The sequence below is a fragment of the Schistocerca serialis genome, chromosome 6 (assembly GCF_023864345.2).
Source record: "Schistocerca serialis cubense isolate TAMUIC-IGC-003099 chromosome 6, iqSchSeri2.2, whole genome shotgun sequence".
Lineage (NCBI taxonomy): Eukaryota > Metazoa > Arthropoda > Insecta > Orthoptera > Acrididae > Schistocerca > Schistocerca serialis.
In genome coordinates this window covers 311456489-311475306 of record NC_064643.1, presented here as the reverse complement: position 1 = coordinate 311475306, position 18818 = coordinate 311456489, and the positions used below count along the sequence as shown (strand labels likewise).

The window sequence follows — 18818 nt, the reverse complement described above, 5'->3', positions numbered from 1 at the left end:
AAAGCAACACTGAACATCTGTTAGAAATTTGTGTGACTCAAGCCACCATACCAACCATCCACTGATCATTCATTTTGTCACCTTGCAGACACTTCAGGTGATGGAAATGGGGTAGAAGCCGAATGAAAGCTTGGGTATAGGGATAACGATGCTTCATACCATTGTGTGGGAAGTACATTGTTCTTCCAAATATGACTGTACACATGGAGGAGAAAGTGTTTCCCATCAGGATATAGGTGTTGCAGCATCTGAATGTTGATGTCATCTGGTCCCAGGGTGAAAAGTTGTGACAATGAAGGGACATGCTCCAGCTTCTTCACAGTAAAAATGGCATTGTAGTATTCACGATTATGAAAAGTGAAAGGTACTAAGGGTAATTAAAATGTTCTCAGCCAACCCACTAAAAGTTTTCAATAGCCCAAATGTTTATGGCTATTTTTCAACATAGTCCCCTGTTAGGGTCACATGCTTTTGCCACCAGTACTGCAGATCCATTATACCCTCCTTCATGGCAAAAATTTCTTCCCTTGCAACCATGATGTCACCATCTAATAAAAATGGGTCACAGCTGGATGTTTCTTGAACTTAGGGAAGAGATGAACGTCAGAGGGGGCGAAATTGGGTGAATAAGGTAGGAGATGAAGCAGTCTGAAGCCACAGGACACAATGGCAGACATCGCAGTAATGAATGTGTGCATGGACGCATTATCCTAAGGAAAGAGCACTCATTTTGTCAACATTCTGACACATTTCACTTTGATAGCCTCCCTCAAACACTTCAGCTGAGCAGTGTAATATGCCTTGTTCACTGTTTCACCTTTTTTGAGGTATTTAGCAAGGATAACACCCCACTTGAATTTTCCTGTCCACTTTTTCAAAGTGAAATAGGAAGGGGAATCCTCCTCTAATATTTCTATCATGTCATTATGGATTTCTGGTACACTCTTGTCTTTTTCAGCAGGTACTGGTTGATTGCAAGCTTCCTCTTTATCAATTTTTCAAAATGTGTACACTTGGACACTTCAGTTTCCAATATCTGGAAAAAAAAGGTATTAATGCATCCCTTATATGTCTTAGTCCTTTACTACTCACTTCCAAGTTAAGAAGGTATATGCAGAGCTTGCCAAGTGCTGCCCAATTAGTTGGCAGTATCAAAAGGAGCCACCTAGATATTGTTCTGAACAATCAGACCGGATACTGGAAGATGGACCATTTGCTGGCAACATGATGAAGTTTACCTCAAACAACAGAAGAGGGAGTAGAATGGTTAAAATAATTAAAAAAAAAGAGAATGAAGAGGTGTTTTTTGCTATTTCTGATAATTTGACAGCTCTTTGCATTCATTTTTTAAAAGGATACAGTGCTCCATCAAGGAATGGCATTCAAAGACACAGAGAGCAGATATTTGCTTGTGAACTGCATCTTGGTGTTACTCATTGAAACAAGGACTGGGTTTCTATACAAAAGGGCAGACGTTGAGGGTATGGAGTGTTTAGTGGAGATGAACTGTTTTTGTTAAAGTATGCCAATGAGGAATAGAGCCTCCAGTTAGCTACAAAGAGCTGTCATCTTGTCTTATGCATGTACTGTACATGGCTCAGCAAACAGATTACACACAGGAAATGGTGCATTGAATCTGTATCTGAAACAATGGACCACTCTGGAGTGAATAAGCTCTATGCTGCAGAAAGAGAATCCATGTGTGACAATGAATGTGTAGAATCTGGAAGAAATGTAGGTTGCCAGCATTAAGAGGAACCATATTAAGCTGATGCCTGGAGTGCATCTCTCATGCAGGCCCTGGTACAGCCTCAAATGGAGTGGTGTGTGTGATGCAGTCACCAAACAGCAAGGAAGGTGTTGGGAGCTAATTGATAAGCAGCAGTAAGTCCATCTCTGTGAAAACAAGTGATGCTGGTTTGTAAATGTGACAAAGAGAAAATGTAATTTTGGGGAGGGAAATACAGACACCAACTGCTTATAACTGGTGTTCAGTGAAATGATCTGGCAATGAACATTATCTCAGAAAATTGATGGAGTTTTCTCCTCAGGAGGAAAGTTGTAAAGTACCTGGGTGAAATGTAAAAGAGCAGAGTGAACTTGAGGGCGTATTTTAATTTCTTTCAGATATGTGACAGCTGGAAATTGTGAACATAATAAAAGCTGGAGTTACGTTCTATGCAATTTAATGTCATATTCATTCTATTGAAGGATAGTTATATTTAGGAATGAAAGAGATATGTTTAGTTAATGACAATTAACTTGGCAGCTTTAGAGTGCCAGGTTTTGTATGCATTGGACCACAGGGTTCAGATGCAGGAAGGCCCTTCTTCATTATTTCTTCAAATGTAGGGTTTTCCTCCCTGAATCAATCTGCTATCTCTAAGATAAAGGAACAACTGACCATTTGTGTGGTGTCACCACACTTGCTAGATGGTAGCCTTTAAATCGGCCACGGTCCGGTAGTATACGACGGACCCGCGTGTCGCCACTATCAGTGATTGCAGACCGAGCGCCGCCACACGGCAGGTCTAGAGAGACTTCCTAGCACTCGCCCCAGTTGTACAGCCGACTTTGCTGGTGATGGTTCACTGACAAATTACGCTCTCATTTGCCGAGACGATAGTTAGCATAGCCTTCAGCTATGTCATTTGCTACGACCTAGCAAGGCGCCATTATCATTTGCTATTTATCTTGTGATGCATGTACCGTCAGACCGATGTTCACCAATTTGGATTAAAGTTAAGTATTCCAGCAGCTATGTATCTTTTTTGCTAGTCTCAATTCCTTGTCATTTTCCAGACCTCATGCCATCCTGCATGAGCTTAAACGTGTGCCCTTCGGCCTCCCGTCCTCGTTGATTGGCTGTCTTGCCAGTCCACAACAATTTGTGCTGATGGAATGGAGGTTAGCCTGTCTATATTTTAGTGTGGAGTTGTTGTTGAGGAAGTTCTGCAAGTTGGGGAAGAGGAAGAATGTTTCTCTTTATTTATCTCCTTATTTCCTTTGCTTTTGGCAGACATGGATCCAGGCTGCCTTCAACGAATGCTAAGCAAAGGTTAATTTTGAAAGTTTTCCCTCTCAAATTTCTGTTCCTTATGTGACTGACAACAGACTTGATGTGCATGGTAGAAAATTTTATAACACAATGTGAAAGTTCAGTAGTAGTAGATGAGGATGCAACTTTAGTGCTCAGGTATTTTACAACAGCGACAGCAAACTGGAGATGGCAGATCTGTGTGGCCATATCCAGTTTTCGTCATGGTGTAGCTATTATACTGCTTTAACTGCTGGATATTTGCATGGAACACTTTCAGAGCAACCATCCTGCATGTTCTGTATGGTCTGCTCATTGGGGTACATAGGGCATTCATGGGATGGTCTCCTGTACAGTTGATGCAGAGTGAGTGAGTGAGAGTGTGTGTGTGTGTGTGTGTGTGTGTGTGAGAGAGAGAGAGAGAGAGAGAGAGAGAGAGAGGGTGTTTTGTTTGGGGTAGGGGAGGGGTGGGGGGGGGGGGGAGGTAGGGGGTTGCAATCTAACTCATGTGCATCTCTGACACAAGTTAAGCATTTTGCTGCATTCTTACAGGACATGTGAATACGACAGAAATGTGCACACTAGTAGCAGTGTACTGGGTTCAGTGACTAGGATTTTTTATTTATTTATATAGATGACCTCTTAGCCTGCCTTGATCTCTGATGAGAGGGTACAAGTAGCCATTAATTCATTATCTATCTTCTTCAGAACCTGTTGAATGCTTTTATGCCCACATCAGACATGTAACCTTGGATTCTTCTTCAATCAAACTACTAAGTAGGTGACTGCTAGTAACTTGATGTGAGTAATTCATTGTGTGATTGGCCTCTACACAAACAGGTTACCCTTGAGGGACCTTAGCTTTCTACAATTTTTAGGCCTGAAAGACTCTGCTTGTCTCTGTTAACAAGATTCCATTAAGTAGGTGGGAGGGTGACTTTGCTGGGTCTGCATTGTGTCCAGTCCTTGTAGTATACTGAAGAAATTTACTTTGGCAAAACACCACCTTTCGTGGCTGAGTCATCTAGGTAACTTGTTGCAGCTGGAATACTCATTATTTTCTTGGCTTCATTCCATTTGTGTTTGTTGGACTGAAGTTGAATAGATTGTTCTGGTGTACTGGTTGTGGTCTTTCATTCTGGTAGTTTCCCATATTGATGTAATAATCTGTGTTAGGTGATTGTTCACAATACCTGGTCAGATGAACCAATTCGCAATTGGGAAGGTACCATGCTATGTTCTGCTGGTTCTTTATTGTGTGGCAGAGTAAAGTCTGATTGAGAGATAAGATTTCCTATTTTTCAATCTCACTCACATTATTATTTCAGCACACTCACCAAATACTTCTGATCAAACATTTCTTGAAGTGCTTCCATTATCATTGGAAGCTAGGGTTACAAACCCTTTACTATAACAATGAATTATAAAATTGAGATTCCAATTGAGTGAGTATATAACAAGTTTTCTCTTGTTCCCATGATATCATAGGCATTGTAAAGGCCACTTTTCCTCCACATGGCTTACACCATTTGGCCAAGGCAGGATTTGATCACATGGAATAAACTGCATGACCAACAGGTACCACAAACATAGTATGAAGTTTATCATTGTCCTGGCTTGCAGTTACGCTGTGTCATCCTTTTTGTGATACATGTGCATACATGAACATACATCCAAACAGTAGATTATCTAATTCATTATGAAAATAAACTTTTTGAAATGGCAGTCATCATTTGCCAGTTTTAAAAAATGCATGTGCAGCTGTGTTCCAGGGTTTCTTCCCTTTGGTGAATGACACCGTCACTGCTGTGAAATACTTATCAAGCAGTAAATATTCAAAGTTCAAACCTAGTTTCTTGACCTTTTACAAGGCAATATTCCTTTTACTATGGGTATGGGACTCTAGAAAACAAATATCTATTACCTCTATTTCATCTAATCAAATACATTTCTTCCAGAAATCAGATTTCTCTTCTACAGCCCTACTCATAACACTTTCAGAAATCACTTGGGCATATGCTACACCTCAAGCAAGCCTGTGAAAAAAGGTTTTTGATAAACAGATGTAAGACGGGTTCCACAATGGAGACTACTGAATATGGTAAAGACGGTCCAGGTACTCCAGGAGGAAAAGAAAGAAAGGAAAAGAAAGAATAAGGATGTTAGAATCTAAGAGGGAAAGAAACAGACCCCAAAGAATGATACAAATCCCATCATCCACTCCAGATTCCCTCCCTGATAGATTCTTTTTTGAGGAGCCAGAGGATGAAGTTGTTCGGCATACACTACAGAATGGACTTCCCCGGGTTCTCCCATACAGGACCTGAAAAGAGGTCCTAACACTTTACTATTGGAGCCAAGTGGAGAGGGTAGCAACACAACACAGTAATCACATTTCCCTTTGTAAACTCCACAGTCACATTACACCAATTCCATGGACTAAATTAGCCAAATGTCTGATACAAAATTCCTATAAACCCACCTGAATTAACTATCATATCCAATAAAAAATTAAAAAAAGAGAGATTCCTGTAGGAGGAGTATGTGAGATTCTACAGAACTCACAGAGCTATACTGGGGTATTCCTGTGTGTAGTTGTTACAGGGAACACCACATTCATCATCATGAGGCCAATTTCCTCATCAAACACCTTCAATGCTCATAAACTGCCACTGAACCACAGGAATTACGTGTTTTGAACAACTAACAAGCATTTTTTGTTGGGTATTCTATAATCAATTACCGATATTTCTAGTCCAGAAGGATAGCATACAAATCTCAGACAATTGTCTCTTTATTATGTCATCTTTATATTAGCATATGGAACAGGTTAACAAGATTGACAAACTCAGGTAAATTCATGTACTTTGCTACTTTGGAAAAACCTCGAACCTAACTGTGCCTCCTCATGTAGTAACCATCAAGATATACCTCTTTCTGCAGAAAGATTATCCTTAAACAACCTTTTAATTTTGCACAGTGATAGTATTCCTATTTATGTATTCCCTTTTTTCTTTCTCAGATATAGGTCATCCTTTTCCTCCAGGTCCACCTATCCTTTCCATCACACAACACATACAGACAGATTAGGGTATAATATCCTGTTAATAGCATTTACAACTCCACCTTCTCCTTTTGTACATATGTATTGAGATAACCTAATCCTAGCAAGCTTGTATTCATACCTGGTTTCTAACCTGTCTTGTGTGCTATATTTATTTTACTCCTCTGTACATACTCACTCATTACTATAACTGAATGACTTCCTATTGTATGTTTCAACAAATGGCCTCCTATTATATGGTTCAACAACTGTTTCTGGATGTTTGCCCTTCATGTTTACACTTCAGAGCTGAGGGCATATCCCTCTTGCTTCCATCAGTCAAAAATGTCAAGAGCTAACATCCAGCTCCACTTAGAATAACAGATAAGTTATCTAGATTCTGCAGTCTGTTTGCTGGCTTAAGTTTATGTATAAATTTCTGTTGTTTACCTCATATCTTTTGATCATATTTATATAACAGAGACATTTTCCTTATGGCGTCTGCAGGATCTGTAGGATAGGATCTTCTAGTTATGCAATGAGTCTGGAATCAAGAATGCTTACTCATTAGTGACATTCAATATTAAGCACTGCTTCCATAAAGAAGGTTGGTGAGTGCATCCAGGAGCCACACAATGCATGTGGGTGCTGAGACAGTGGTATGTTGCCTCAGCATAACAGTGGCTGGCAGCATGTATGGCCTTGCTGATACAAGACTGGAGACATTTTGGCAGTTTGAAAGCTTATGGCTGGACTTGCATATACTGTAAGCAGCCCCAGGTGGCTGGCAAGAGTGTGCAGATGCTCTGCATTGAACTCAGGGACTTTGAAGACTGACTGGAGTGTCAGGTGATGACACATAAGGGTGGCTTCACCTCAGCAGTGCAATTTTCGAGACCCAGAAGCATAAGGACTACCTGACAGCAATTTGACCAGTGGCTTCACCTAGCTGACGATTCTGCTTGGTGTAGATGCAGCTGGCTGGCCAATTTCTAGTCCAGAAGGATAGCATACAAATCTCAGACAATTGTCTCTTTATTATGTCATCTTTATATTAGCATATGGAACAGGTTAACAAGATTGACAAACTCAGGTAAATTCATGTACTTTGCTACTTTGGAAAAACCTCGAACCTAACTGTGCCTCCTCATGTAGTAACCATCAAGATATACCTCTTTCTGCAGAAAGATTATCCTTAAACAACCTTTTAATTTTGCACAGTGATAGTATTCCTATTTATGTATTCCCTTTTTTCTTTCTCAGATATAGGTCATCCTTTTCCTCCAGGTCCACCTATCCTTTCCATCACACAACACATACAGACAGATTAGGGTATAATATCCTGTTAATAGCATTTACAACTCCACCTTCTCCTTTTGTACATATGTATTGAGATAACCTAATCCTAGCAAGCTTGTATTCATACCTGGTTTCTAACCTGTCTTGTGTGCTATATTTATTTTACTCCTCTGTACATACTCACTCATTACTATAACTGAATGACTTCCTATTGTATGTTTCAACAAATGGCCTCCTATTATATGGTTCAACAACTGTTTCTGGATGTTTGCCCTTCATGTTTACACTTCAGAGCTGAGGGCATATCCCTCTTGCTTCCATCAGTCAAAAATGTCAAGAGCTAACATCCAGCTCCACTTAGAATAACAGATAAGTTATCTAGATTCTGCAGTCTGTTTGCTGGCTTAAGTTTATGTATAAATTTCTGTTGTTTACCTCATATCTTTTGATCATATTTATATAACAGAGACATTTTCCTTATGGCGTCTGCAGGATCTGTAGGATAGGATCTTCTAGTTATGCAATGAGTCTGGAATCAAGAATGCTTACTCATTAGTGACATTCAATATTAAGCACTGCTTCCATAAAGAAGGTTGGTGAGTGCATCCAGGAGCCACACAATGCATGTGGGTGCTGAGACAGTGGTATGTTGCCTCAGCATAACAGTGGCTGGCAGCATGTATGGCCTTGCTGATACAAGACTGGAGACATTTTGGCAGTTTGAAAGCTTATGGCTGGACTTGCATATACTGTAAGCAGCCCCAGGTGGCTGGCAAGAGTGTGCAGATGCTCTGCATTGAACTCAGGGACTTTGAAGACTGACTGGAGTGTCAGGTGATGACACATAAGGGTGGCTTCACCTCAGCAGTGCAATTTTCGAGACCCAGAAGCATAAGGACTACCTGACAGCAATTTGACCAGTGGCTTCACCTAGCTGACGATTCTGCTTGGTGTAGATGCAGCTGGCTGGCCAAACATTGGACCGATGACCGGCATCGAGTTTATCATGGTGCTGATGGAAGTTGGAAGTCCAAAATAAATGTTGCTAATGGCTGAACAGGAAGCATTCATACTCACTCTGGCCTGGTGTGTTGTGACAGGAGCCCAATATCCATCACATAGACACCGTTTTGTGCCCCAGCTGCTGGTCTAATTGCTGCCTTGCAAAATACGATGCCAGCATTATTTCAGCACCTAGTTGAAGGATTTTATAGGTGCCAGGCTGAATGCCCATCAGCTGGCTGCAAAGTCTTGTTTGAGGCTGATGTGGCAACACACGGAGCTGATCACTGTGATCTTGCTTGAGATGTTGCATGATCATTTGATGATCATGAGTAACTGATGCAATGTCATAGTGTGCACCATGACATTGGCCACTGGAGGAGTGGCCCCTGAAAAGGGGCAGCAGTTTCACCAGTGCAGGTGATCACAAAAGAAACATCTATACAACCATCTTCATACAGTCTGATGTAGAAGGGAATAAGGCTATGGCAGATGGGTGGGAATCCGCTCTCTGATGACATCTGTGTAAACCAATGTACAGATCTCTCCAGATGCTCTTTCAGGCCCAATTTGGGACAATAACTTCTGAGCAATAGAGAATGACCATCAGTGCATCTCTGGGACCAGCAGTCTGTAGCTCCTTCAGCTACTGGATGTTTCAGGTACTGGTTTGTAGATTTACAGGGAGAGGTTGTCCTAAACAGAACTCTGTCACCGATAGAGTGCTGGAGGAGGATGCTGCTTCTCCAGCTGGGGGTGCAGGTAGTTGAGGTTCCCAAAGATAGTGGTGCCATAACCACAAGGAAGGGGGGGGGGGGGGGGGGGGCAGTGCGATATCTCTTATAATGGCTGTTTTACTTGGGCAACTAGTGGAGGCTGATGTTGGGTGAATGGAGGGAGTAGTACCAATGATCTAGTCATAACAGTGTCAAAATTTGATGCCATTTTTATGGGATATAAGCAGCCTTAGTTTTTCAGGGCTTCAAAATATGAGAGGTGAGCAGAGGCCTTACATTTCTGGATTTTACTTTCCTTAAAAAAGGTAGTACTCTTAGGGGATCAAAAGGGAAGATGATCTACACAGTTGACACAGAATAATGGTTGCTCACAAAGGAGTTTTCATGAAGCATCTGACCTTTGGGTCCACAAATTGGGTTCTTCATACAGTGGGAAGATATATGCCCAAATTATTAATTACCTCATTGGGTGTGGGAAATATGGCTTCACATCACAACAGTAAACTCTGTACGTATAACTGTCTAAGGGAGCAAATCTACTTCTGTAATGATTGTAATGATTAGGAAAATCTCATGCAAAGATGTGAAACAAATACTAACAAAGAGATAGAGGGGCTGGCCAGTACATACCTCAGCTCAGTACAGCCGATAGATACACAAAACAGAACAGAAAATTTACGTATCCTAGCTTTCGGAACTTTGTTCCTTCACCAGGGAGGAGAGAGGGGAAAAAAGGGGAAGAAGGGAAAGTTGAGTTCAGTTACTCACAACCCAGGTTATGAAGCAACAGGGGAAAGGTAAACAGGGAGGGTAGCAAAGATGGAGCATCTTTGCTACCCTCCCTGTTTACCTTTCCCCTGTTGCTTCATAACCTGGGTTGTGAGTAACTGAATCGACTTTCCCTTCTTCCCTTTTTTTCCCCTCTCTCCTCCCTGACGAAGGAACAAAGTTCCAAAAGCTAGGATACGTAAATTTTCTATTCTGTTATGTGTATCTATCGGCCGTACTGAGCTGAGGTCTGTAATGATTGTGCCATTGAAGCTTTATCTATCACTGTGATCAATGGTCTTTTACAAAGTACTTGACTACAGATATCCACTCCATATACTTCTGTTCATAATGTTTGCTTGGAAACTGATTGGTGACCTGCAACCACTGACAATAGCATTTCCTGTTCACATTGATTTACCAAGATCAGGCAACTTAATTCCCGGGGTACTCATGGGAACACCAAAATATGATAGCTCCTTAGCAATAGGGTTATAGCTATTGCCGGCCACTTTGTTTACACTTTGAACCTACAGTATCGATCCCCTATACCCACCTGCCACGCCAGGTGAGAAATGAGAGTTGCTATGTTTTCAACTGTGTACATTAAACTACTTTTCAGAGTTTCCCAAACATTGCCATGGCTCTCTGGTAGGATGTTAACCTCATCTTGCAGTACAAAATGCTCATCATCTACTGATGATAAAACTAACTTATGCTATCACACAGTGAAGACTAAATGAGACTTTGTCCTATACATCACTATTTTACAGCAAAAGCAAAATTGTAGCAAATTGACCCGTACGTCATCATGTCACATTGGGGCCATGGAGGAATGACTGTCAGTTCATATATGCTGACTGCCATTATGCCAGATACTATTGGGGCAATAATGATCAGCTGAGTTAGTAACTACAATTAACACATGGATACTAATGTGGGGCAATGATGATCCATTGGTATGATGACTGCTGTTACTCGTGATGCAACTGTGATGGTCATATGACAGGGTTACTGAGTTGTTACGCTGCATGAGCAGTTGACAGGGTTGCTGAGCTGTTACGCTGCATGTGCAGTTGTCTCAACTCAGTAAAGTATGACATGCTTGGAGACTCTGTCAGTATGAATGCACAGATGTCAGCAAATCTAATCATGATGTTGCTTCTGCTTGCATCTCCTAAATTTAGAACAAATCTCAACTCATCTATGAGCTTGCTGGCTAAGAGTGTGGTTCACATCTCAGTACCATATACACCAAACATGCCAATAAGAAATATTAAACATGATAGAAAATAGTAAGTCCATATTTGAGTTTACAAATGAAAATTAAACCTGGACAACTTATATAGCAAGCCTGCTAAAATGTTTAGTTTGGCTACTTTTTCCAGATGAATAGTTGCCAACTTTGGGGATATACCTGCAGAAATCTGTAAGTTAACATATTTTCATTCACTGATGTCTTAAGGAGTAATATTCTGGGGTAACTCCTTGCTTTGGCAAAAGGTATTCATTGCACAAAATAAAGTAACCAGAATTATGCGTGGAATCCACACTCACACATTTTGCAGGTTAACTCTTTCAGTATGTGAGAATAATAAATACAGCCTCAAAGTACATTTATTCTCTTATGAAATTTGTAATCAACAATCCATCTAAGTTTGAGAGTAAGGGAGATGCTGAAAAGTACACCACTAGGATGAAATATGATCCGCATTACTGTTAAATGAATCTAACTTTGACACAGAAAGAGGTTAAATATGCAGCTATAAAACTATTTGACAATCTAGCCTTGGAAATAAACTGTCTGACATACAGCAACAGTGTTTTCAAATGCAGATTTGAACAACTTCTATACCACAGAGGTATTCTTGAGTAGAAATAATTAGAAGTTTTTGAAGAATTAAGCCTGTAAATGGTCAGCATTTACCCAAATAAATATTATTTGTTACTATCTTTTTAGTTGTGTATAAGTGTTATATGATTGTTCTGTTGACACGTTACACTTCATAATGTTTATCATGAATCTGATCTATGGAACAAGTAAGTAAGTAATTAACCTCCTGACACCAAATGAATATGGCAGGGAAGGAGAGTGAGGATTGGGAGTGCACTGCATTGTGTGCGACGTGAAGGAGGTTGCAGCAAGATGTGGACATGTCCTTAGTCAGCAAGCTCGCAGATGAATCAAGACTTGTTTTAGGAGCTATAAGTGTTAGTGACATCATGATTACACTTGCTGATGTCAGTACATGCACACTGACACAGTCCGCAAGCATGTCGTATTTTGCTGAGCTGAGGTAAATATACATGCAGGGTAATGGCAGTCACCAGGTCAACTGACCATCATCACCCCAGAGTAGCAAATGGGAGAATAGCAGTCACTATGTCAACTGATCATTGTTGCACTACAACAGTATCAGTGGTAATGGTAGTCACCATATGTTGACTGGCCACCACTGCCGCACTGTGATATGGCGACATGTTGTCAGTTTGGTACAATTTTGCGGTAACATGGTCATGCATGTATGTAGCAATTTGTTGTAGTTTTGCTGTAAATTGGTGATGTAAGCACCAAAGTATCATGTGCCTCCATTGTGTGACAGTGTAAGTTAGGATTGTTAGCAGAAGGTCATGAAAGTTTTGTAGTGCTAGATAAACTTAATACCCTAGAATATGGTCACCATAATGTTTAACTGAACTTTATATTGTTTGTATTCACACTAAGAAAAGTTCTTGACAAATAATATTTACAGATTGGACATTTACTTTGGTACAAACTTCAGACTGTTCTCATTGAAAAGTGCACTGAAGCCTGTAGGTTAGATCAGAGACAGGGCCATTCATATTCAGGAATGTTACAGATAAATTCGTATGTATTTTGATATGTAATACAGACTATTTTGGTTTATTTGGAGTGTGGCACAATAATCGAATTAAGCAGAGTTCAGTGAGGTGCTGCTAAACATCAAGTTATGTCAGTAGTGCCATTATGTTAACCTTACGTATCTCTTTTAATGTTATATAACACCAAGTTATGACGGTAGTGGCACATGTTTTTTGCCCTCAAAATATTTGCGTATTTTGGTGAATAAGACAGACAATTACATTTTGGAGCAAGGACCGAATTTTTGTCCATAATCTGAGTTCAGTAATTACAGTTGGTGAAAGATGCAACCAGCTGGTTGTGTCATTCACTATCATTAACCGCTGCGTAGCTCACAAGATCCGACATGGTTCAAATAACAATTATACTTGTTTATTATGATAAGGAGCCTGCATGTGTTTTGTACTCGAAATCCTTATCTATTTCCTAAACAATTGTATTTTGGTGCAGATGTCGTATTTTCTAATTATCAAAATTTCCTCTCTGTGCTGATGTGCCTTTATTTGTATAATATATACGGTACCATAGTCTAACACAGTATGGTGGAGCCCAATCTAGGATCACAGAGTGGTACAACTGCAGTGACTTCGGATAAATTGAGAAACAATTCAAGTAAAGAAATCGACATAGATGATTTGTCAAGCCCAGTTTCTACTACATCAACTGTCCCATCATCAGTGGAAGTGTCATTAACTCTAGCTACAGCAACTACAGCACCAAAAACATTAACATTAACTGCAGCAGGATCAACAACTAGATCACAGTGATCCATCAAAGCTACTGTAGTATCACCAAGGCCTGCAGCAGTCTACAATCAAAAGAGTGGAAGTGTCAACGACTCAGTGGAAGTCTCATCTATCAAAAGAGTGGAAGTGCCATCTATCAAAATAGTGGAAGTGTCATCAGCTTCAGATACATCAACAACAGCACCTGAAACATTAACTGCAGCAGGATCAACAATTAGATCACAGTGTTCCATCAAAACCACTGTAGTGTCAACAAGGCCTGCAGCAGTCTACAGTCAAAAGAGGAGCTTGAGGCCTAGAAAACCTGCTCTACTAAATCAAGATTTTTTATGGTTTCGCAACAAAAAGGGGAAAACCATGACTTAGGCAAGTCAGTCAGAAATGACACTCAGCAAAAGATCAATTATCTAATGAATGTGTGCAAAAACTCATCCATCTTGAAACTAGCAACTCACTTCCTCAAAAAGTCATACTAAGTGTGACAAACTGTGTATTTTCCATCAAAATGTAAGGGGGCTAAGAAGTAAACTAGAACTGTTGACAATGAATATTAGTGACAGTAATACTATTGATAATGCCGATATCCTTTGTTTTACCAAAAACCATGTAAAGGAGGGTATCAATATGCTGAATCTAGATGGCTATCATATTGCCTCTCACTTTGTAGAAACAGTGTGCAGAAGGGTGGTGTAATTATATATGTAAAAAAGAATATAATGTATAGATCTCTAGAGCTCACAAAATACTGTTTTGATCAGCATTTTGAAGCTTGTGGTATAGAAATTAGCACCAAGACCTTGTCACTCATTGTAGTAACAGTGTATAGGGCGCCATCATGGAAGTAATGTATGTTCTTTAAGCAACTCGAATCTCTTCTATCCCATGTATATCCAAAAAATAAAAATACTGTAGTCTTAGGAGACTTTAACATTGACTTTCTAGATTATGATAGTAGTAGAGCTGACCTGCTACATAGAATGAACACATACAACCACAACCCATGGTAGACTTCCCAACAAGGGTTACGAACTACTATTCATGTCTTATAGATAATATTTTCATTGATGAGAATAGAAACATCAATGCAACAGTAAAACAAATCCTAAATGGTCTTTCAGACCATGATGGCCAATTGCTAACTATCTATGATATATGTTCACACAAGAAGGACAAAGTCTGTAAAAGGTCATTTAGGGTAATTAATAATGAAAATCTCATGATCTTCAACAGTTATCTTCAACTCATTGACAGGAGTCCAATTTATAGAGCACTGAAAGTCAATGACAAATTTAACCTATTTATAAACGAATTTATGTGCCACTTTTAAGCTGTCTTCCCTCTAAGAACTGCATAGAACAAGTACCAGAGCCATACCAGCAAACAGTGGCTCACAAAAGGAATAAAAACATCATGTAGTACTAAAATACTGCTTTATCTTTCTCTCAGAAATACAAATGACCCTCAAATGAGAGCTCATTATAAAAGGTACTGCAAGATCTTAAATGAAGTTCTGATAAAGGCAAAAAATATGTTCATCAAATCAGAAGTAGAAAATTCTGGCAACAAAATAAAAACCATCTGGGATATTATTAAAAGAGAAACTGGTAGTTACTCAAACAATGCAGAAAATATTGATGTTAGACATAATGGGAATATCATTGATAAAGGTGAAAATGTTGCAAAAATTTTCAACAAGCATTTTTTGACTGCAGCAGATAAAATAGGGTGTAATGGTTCTATAAATGAGGCTCTGACTCTTTTACAAAGAAGTGGACTTAGTGCAACACCCCAGATTAGCATGCCTCCTGTAACTGTTGAGGAAATTAAGAAGATAATAAAGACCATGAAAAACAAAACCTCAACTGGTATTGACGGTATTTCCATCAAAGTGTTGAAACACACACATTTTCATTTGTGAAGTCCTGTGCCACATCTTTACTGAATCACTGAGACTAGGAATTGTCCCTGATAGACTTAAATATGCAGTGGTGAAACCATTGTACAAGAAGGGTGACAGAAACGAAGTAACCAATTATCGTCCTATTTCACTCTTAACTTGTTTCTCCAAGATTCTTGAGAACCTTGTACACAGAAGGATTCTTGAACATCTTAGTAAATACAATATTCTCAATAAAAGTCAATTTGGTTTCCAGAAAAACATCTCAACAGAAGATGCAATATATTCTTTCACCAATGCAATTCTTTAATCAATCAATAATAAAATGTCTCCAACTGGAATTTTTTGTGACCTTTCTAAGGCATTCGATTCTGTGAACCATGAGATTTTTCTGAGAAAGGCAGAATTTTATGGGTTAACTGGAGAAGCAGGGATGTGGCTTGCCTCCTATTTAGAGGACCAGAAACAGAAAGTCATGATAAACGACACTAATGGGGAACCAGTGTCCTCTTCTTGGGGCACAATAAACTGTGGAGTCCCACAGGGCTCTATTCTGGGTCCTCTACTTTTCCTTATTTTCATAAATGACCTTCCAATGTGTACAAGGGCTAAGATAAAATTTACTTTGTTTGCCGATGACATGGCGATTCTGGTAGACAATTCAACAAATACTAATCTTGAGATCACTGTAAATGCAATTTTTCAGGAGACTTTTAACTGGTTTACCTCTAATGGATTATCACTAAATTTTGAAAAAACTCAATTGATTCAATTCCATACAAGCCAAAATATCGAAGTTGAGATTAATGTTAAATACAATGATGGGAATTTAGCAAGAGTGGAGTCAACAAAGTTCCTGGGCCTACTTGTTAATGGAAATCTAAATTGGTCCTTATACATTCCTTACCTATAAAAAACTAAGCTCAGCAATTTATGCTATTCATGCGATTGCTTCCTTCAGTGACTTAAATACTTTGAAAGCTGCTTATTTTGGTTATTTTAATGCCCTGATGGCCTATGGAATTATATTCTGGGGAAACCAGCCAAAGGCAAACAAAATCCTCATAGCCCAGAAAAGAGTCATTATGATTCTGTGTGGCGTCAATTACAGACATTCCTGCAGGAAAATCTTCGAAGAACTGAGAATACTCACAACAGTATCTCAGTACATTTTCTCTCTCATGTGTTTCTTGTGTAAAAACCATTCCCTTTTTGAAATGAACAGCATGTATCGTAACTATGACACTAGGGTAAAAAATGATCTACTTCTTGAACAAAAGAATCTAAGTACGGTGCAAAAAGGAGTACACTACTCTTGCATAAAAATATTTAATGCTCTCCCTCAGGCAATAAATATGTCAGTTACTGGTCCACCTACTTTTAAAGATCAACTTAAACAGTATCTTCTAAGTAAAACCATTTACTCACTGGACGAATTTATGTGTGAGAATATGTGAATTGATTTTGATCTATTGTAAGCCTGTTCAATGTAATTTGTAACTTTTTACAAAAAACAATTCTTGTGAACATTTTTTCTACGTAATATATTATTCATTGTACAACCTATTATTATAAACAAATGTCTCAAATCTATGTAAATGACACTTTCTACACCCGAGTGATTTATCGCTAATGGGTCTACAGAATACGAATGAAATAAATAAAATAAATAAATAAATAAGTGGTTCCCAACAGGTGGTCCCCAGGGGTCCACGAGCTATGCCAGAGGGGTCCGCAAGATGCTAGTAGAATTAAAAAAATAGTAAATATATTTCGTATGATAGCAAATTTTTTGTTTTGGCCGCTTCCTGCGTGGGCAGTTTTAAGCTCAATATTTTTTCAATAATGAATATGTCAATGTTTTTTCTAAGTACCAAAAATAGAAAACGTATTAAAAGACTCTTAATTTGACTTTTTTAGGTACTTGATACTGTGATATGACAAGGTACCAATCATGCTCGATGAGGGGGTCCTCGAGAAAATTTTGTTGGGAACTACTGGTCTAACATAACAGTCGCAACATTCCGTCACGTTTTTGTTACCACTGGCGATAGCAGCGACACAAGTGGCCAGCAAGCAACAATTCTGAATACGGTATCAGATGATTTCGCATATATACTACACAGGCAAACAAAGTTGACACTCGGCACTGTGGCTGATGGGAGCGACAGTGAAGGCATTTCCCATTTACAGTCGCTCCCATCAACCACCGCACCAAGTGTCAACTTTGTTTGCGCGAACAATATTTATATATATTGATTTGTAACATTTTTAGAATAGGGAGTGTAGGTAATGCCATAAAAGCACATTTGTGATTACTTAGTTTGGTAAACACCCTGGGAGATACGAATTAAGGTACAGTTTATTTACGATACTCTTGTAATGTAGAGACATTTACTGAATAATGTCGTTTCCTTTAATAACTAAAAATTTCTCGTAGACACTAGAAGACCTGACAATATCATGTATCTATCCAACAAAGAAGAGTTTTGTTCTGTACGCTTTTGGCCAAATTAGTGAAAGTGGAATGTAAGAAACGTATATGGAATGTTAATACCTACACTATTTAACCTGTCAAGTAAGCCACGACAACTGTAGCTTAAGGGAAAACCTCACAGGCGTGATTATAAATCGTCAAAGGCAATGAACTGTTTCCCAATAAAGGATAAACCAATTCAACAATTGTTGCTAAATCTGAGCCACAAACGTCAAGCATATTCGCTTTTGAAGCAAAAATTTTTGCATTTACGAAAATACTCGTATATTAGGAAGTCGAGTGAAGTGTAAGAAGAGCGGATCACTGGACTCTACAGAAAAATTTGTAAATGCCATGGAAAGTGTCTATGACAATAACAGAAATATATACTTCTCATGCCTGAAATGTGTTTATATTCTCTTGCTTTTAGCGGAGTAAGCTGAAAATACACACGTATTTGAAATATTTCTTCATGAATGACTTGTAGCTTATATCATTGAATCGGTGTGGTTCGGCTGTTTTTACATGTATTTCACGATGCTTCATGTCTCTTAGTAATTTACTAACGTAAAAATGCAAAAATGTAACAGCTGTTCCGTTAATTAAGCAGAAAATAATTAAAAACAAACTTTATCCATACCAAGCATGTGACTGTCTTCCAAAGGTGCTACATAGAAGGTTGGGCCAATGTGTTCGGCAGCGATCGGGCGCTTCCGTGTGACGTCAATGTCGAGAAGCGTCAGCAGCGCGAGACGTTCGCATACGGCACTATTGCGCTTAAACTAACATTAATTTACGAAAAGTGAGGGGCAATATAATGAATTATGGATTCGATCGAAGCTTACCAATACAGGGACTGAATGTTAATACCTGCTACGACTGTGAAACTCTTATATTGTCTCTCTGGTAATGACAAAAGTAAAACTACG

The 18818-nt window shown here is 39.1% G+C and overlaps 1 long non-coding RNA gene across 1 annotated transcript in view; it reads right to left on the bottom strand.

Annotated features, from left to right (window-relative positions):
• Positions 1-18578, bottom strand: part of LOC126484552 (uncharacterized) — a 98164-nt gene extending 79586 nt beyond the window's left edge. Inside the window, exon 1 of the long non-coding RNA XR_007587873.1 lies at positions 18530-18578. This is a non-coding gene — a long non-coding RNA (uncharacterized LOC126484552). The remainder of the gene's footprint in view (positions 1-18529) is intronic.
• Between the last annotated feature and the right edge of the window lie 240 nt (positions 18579-18818).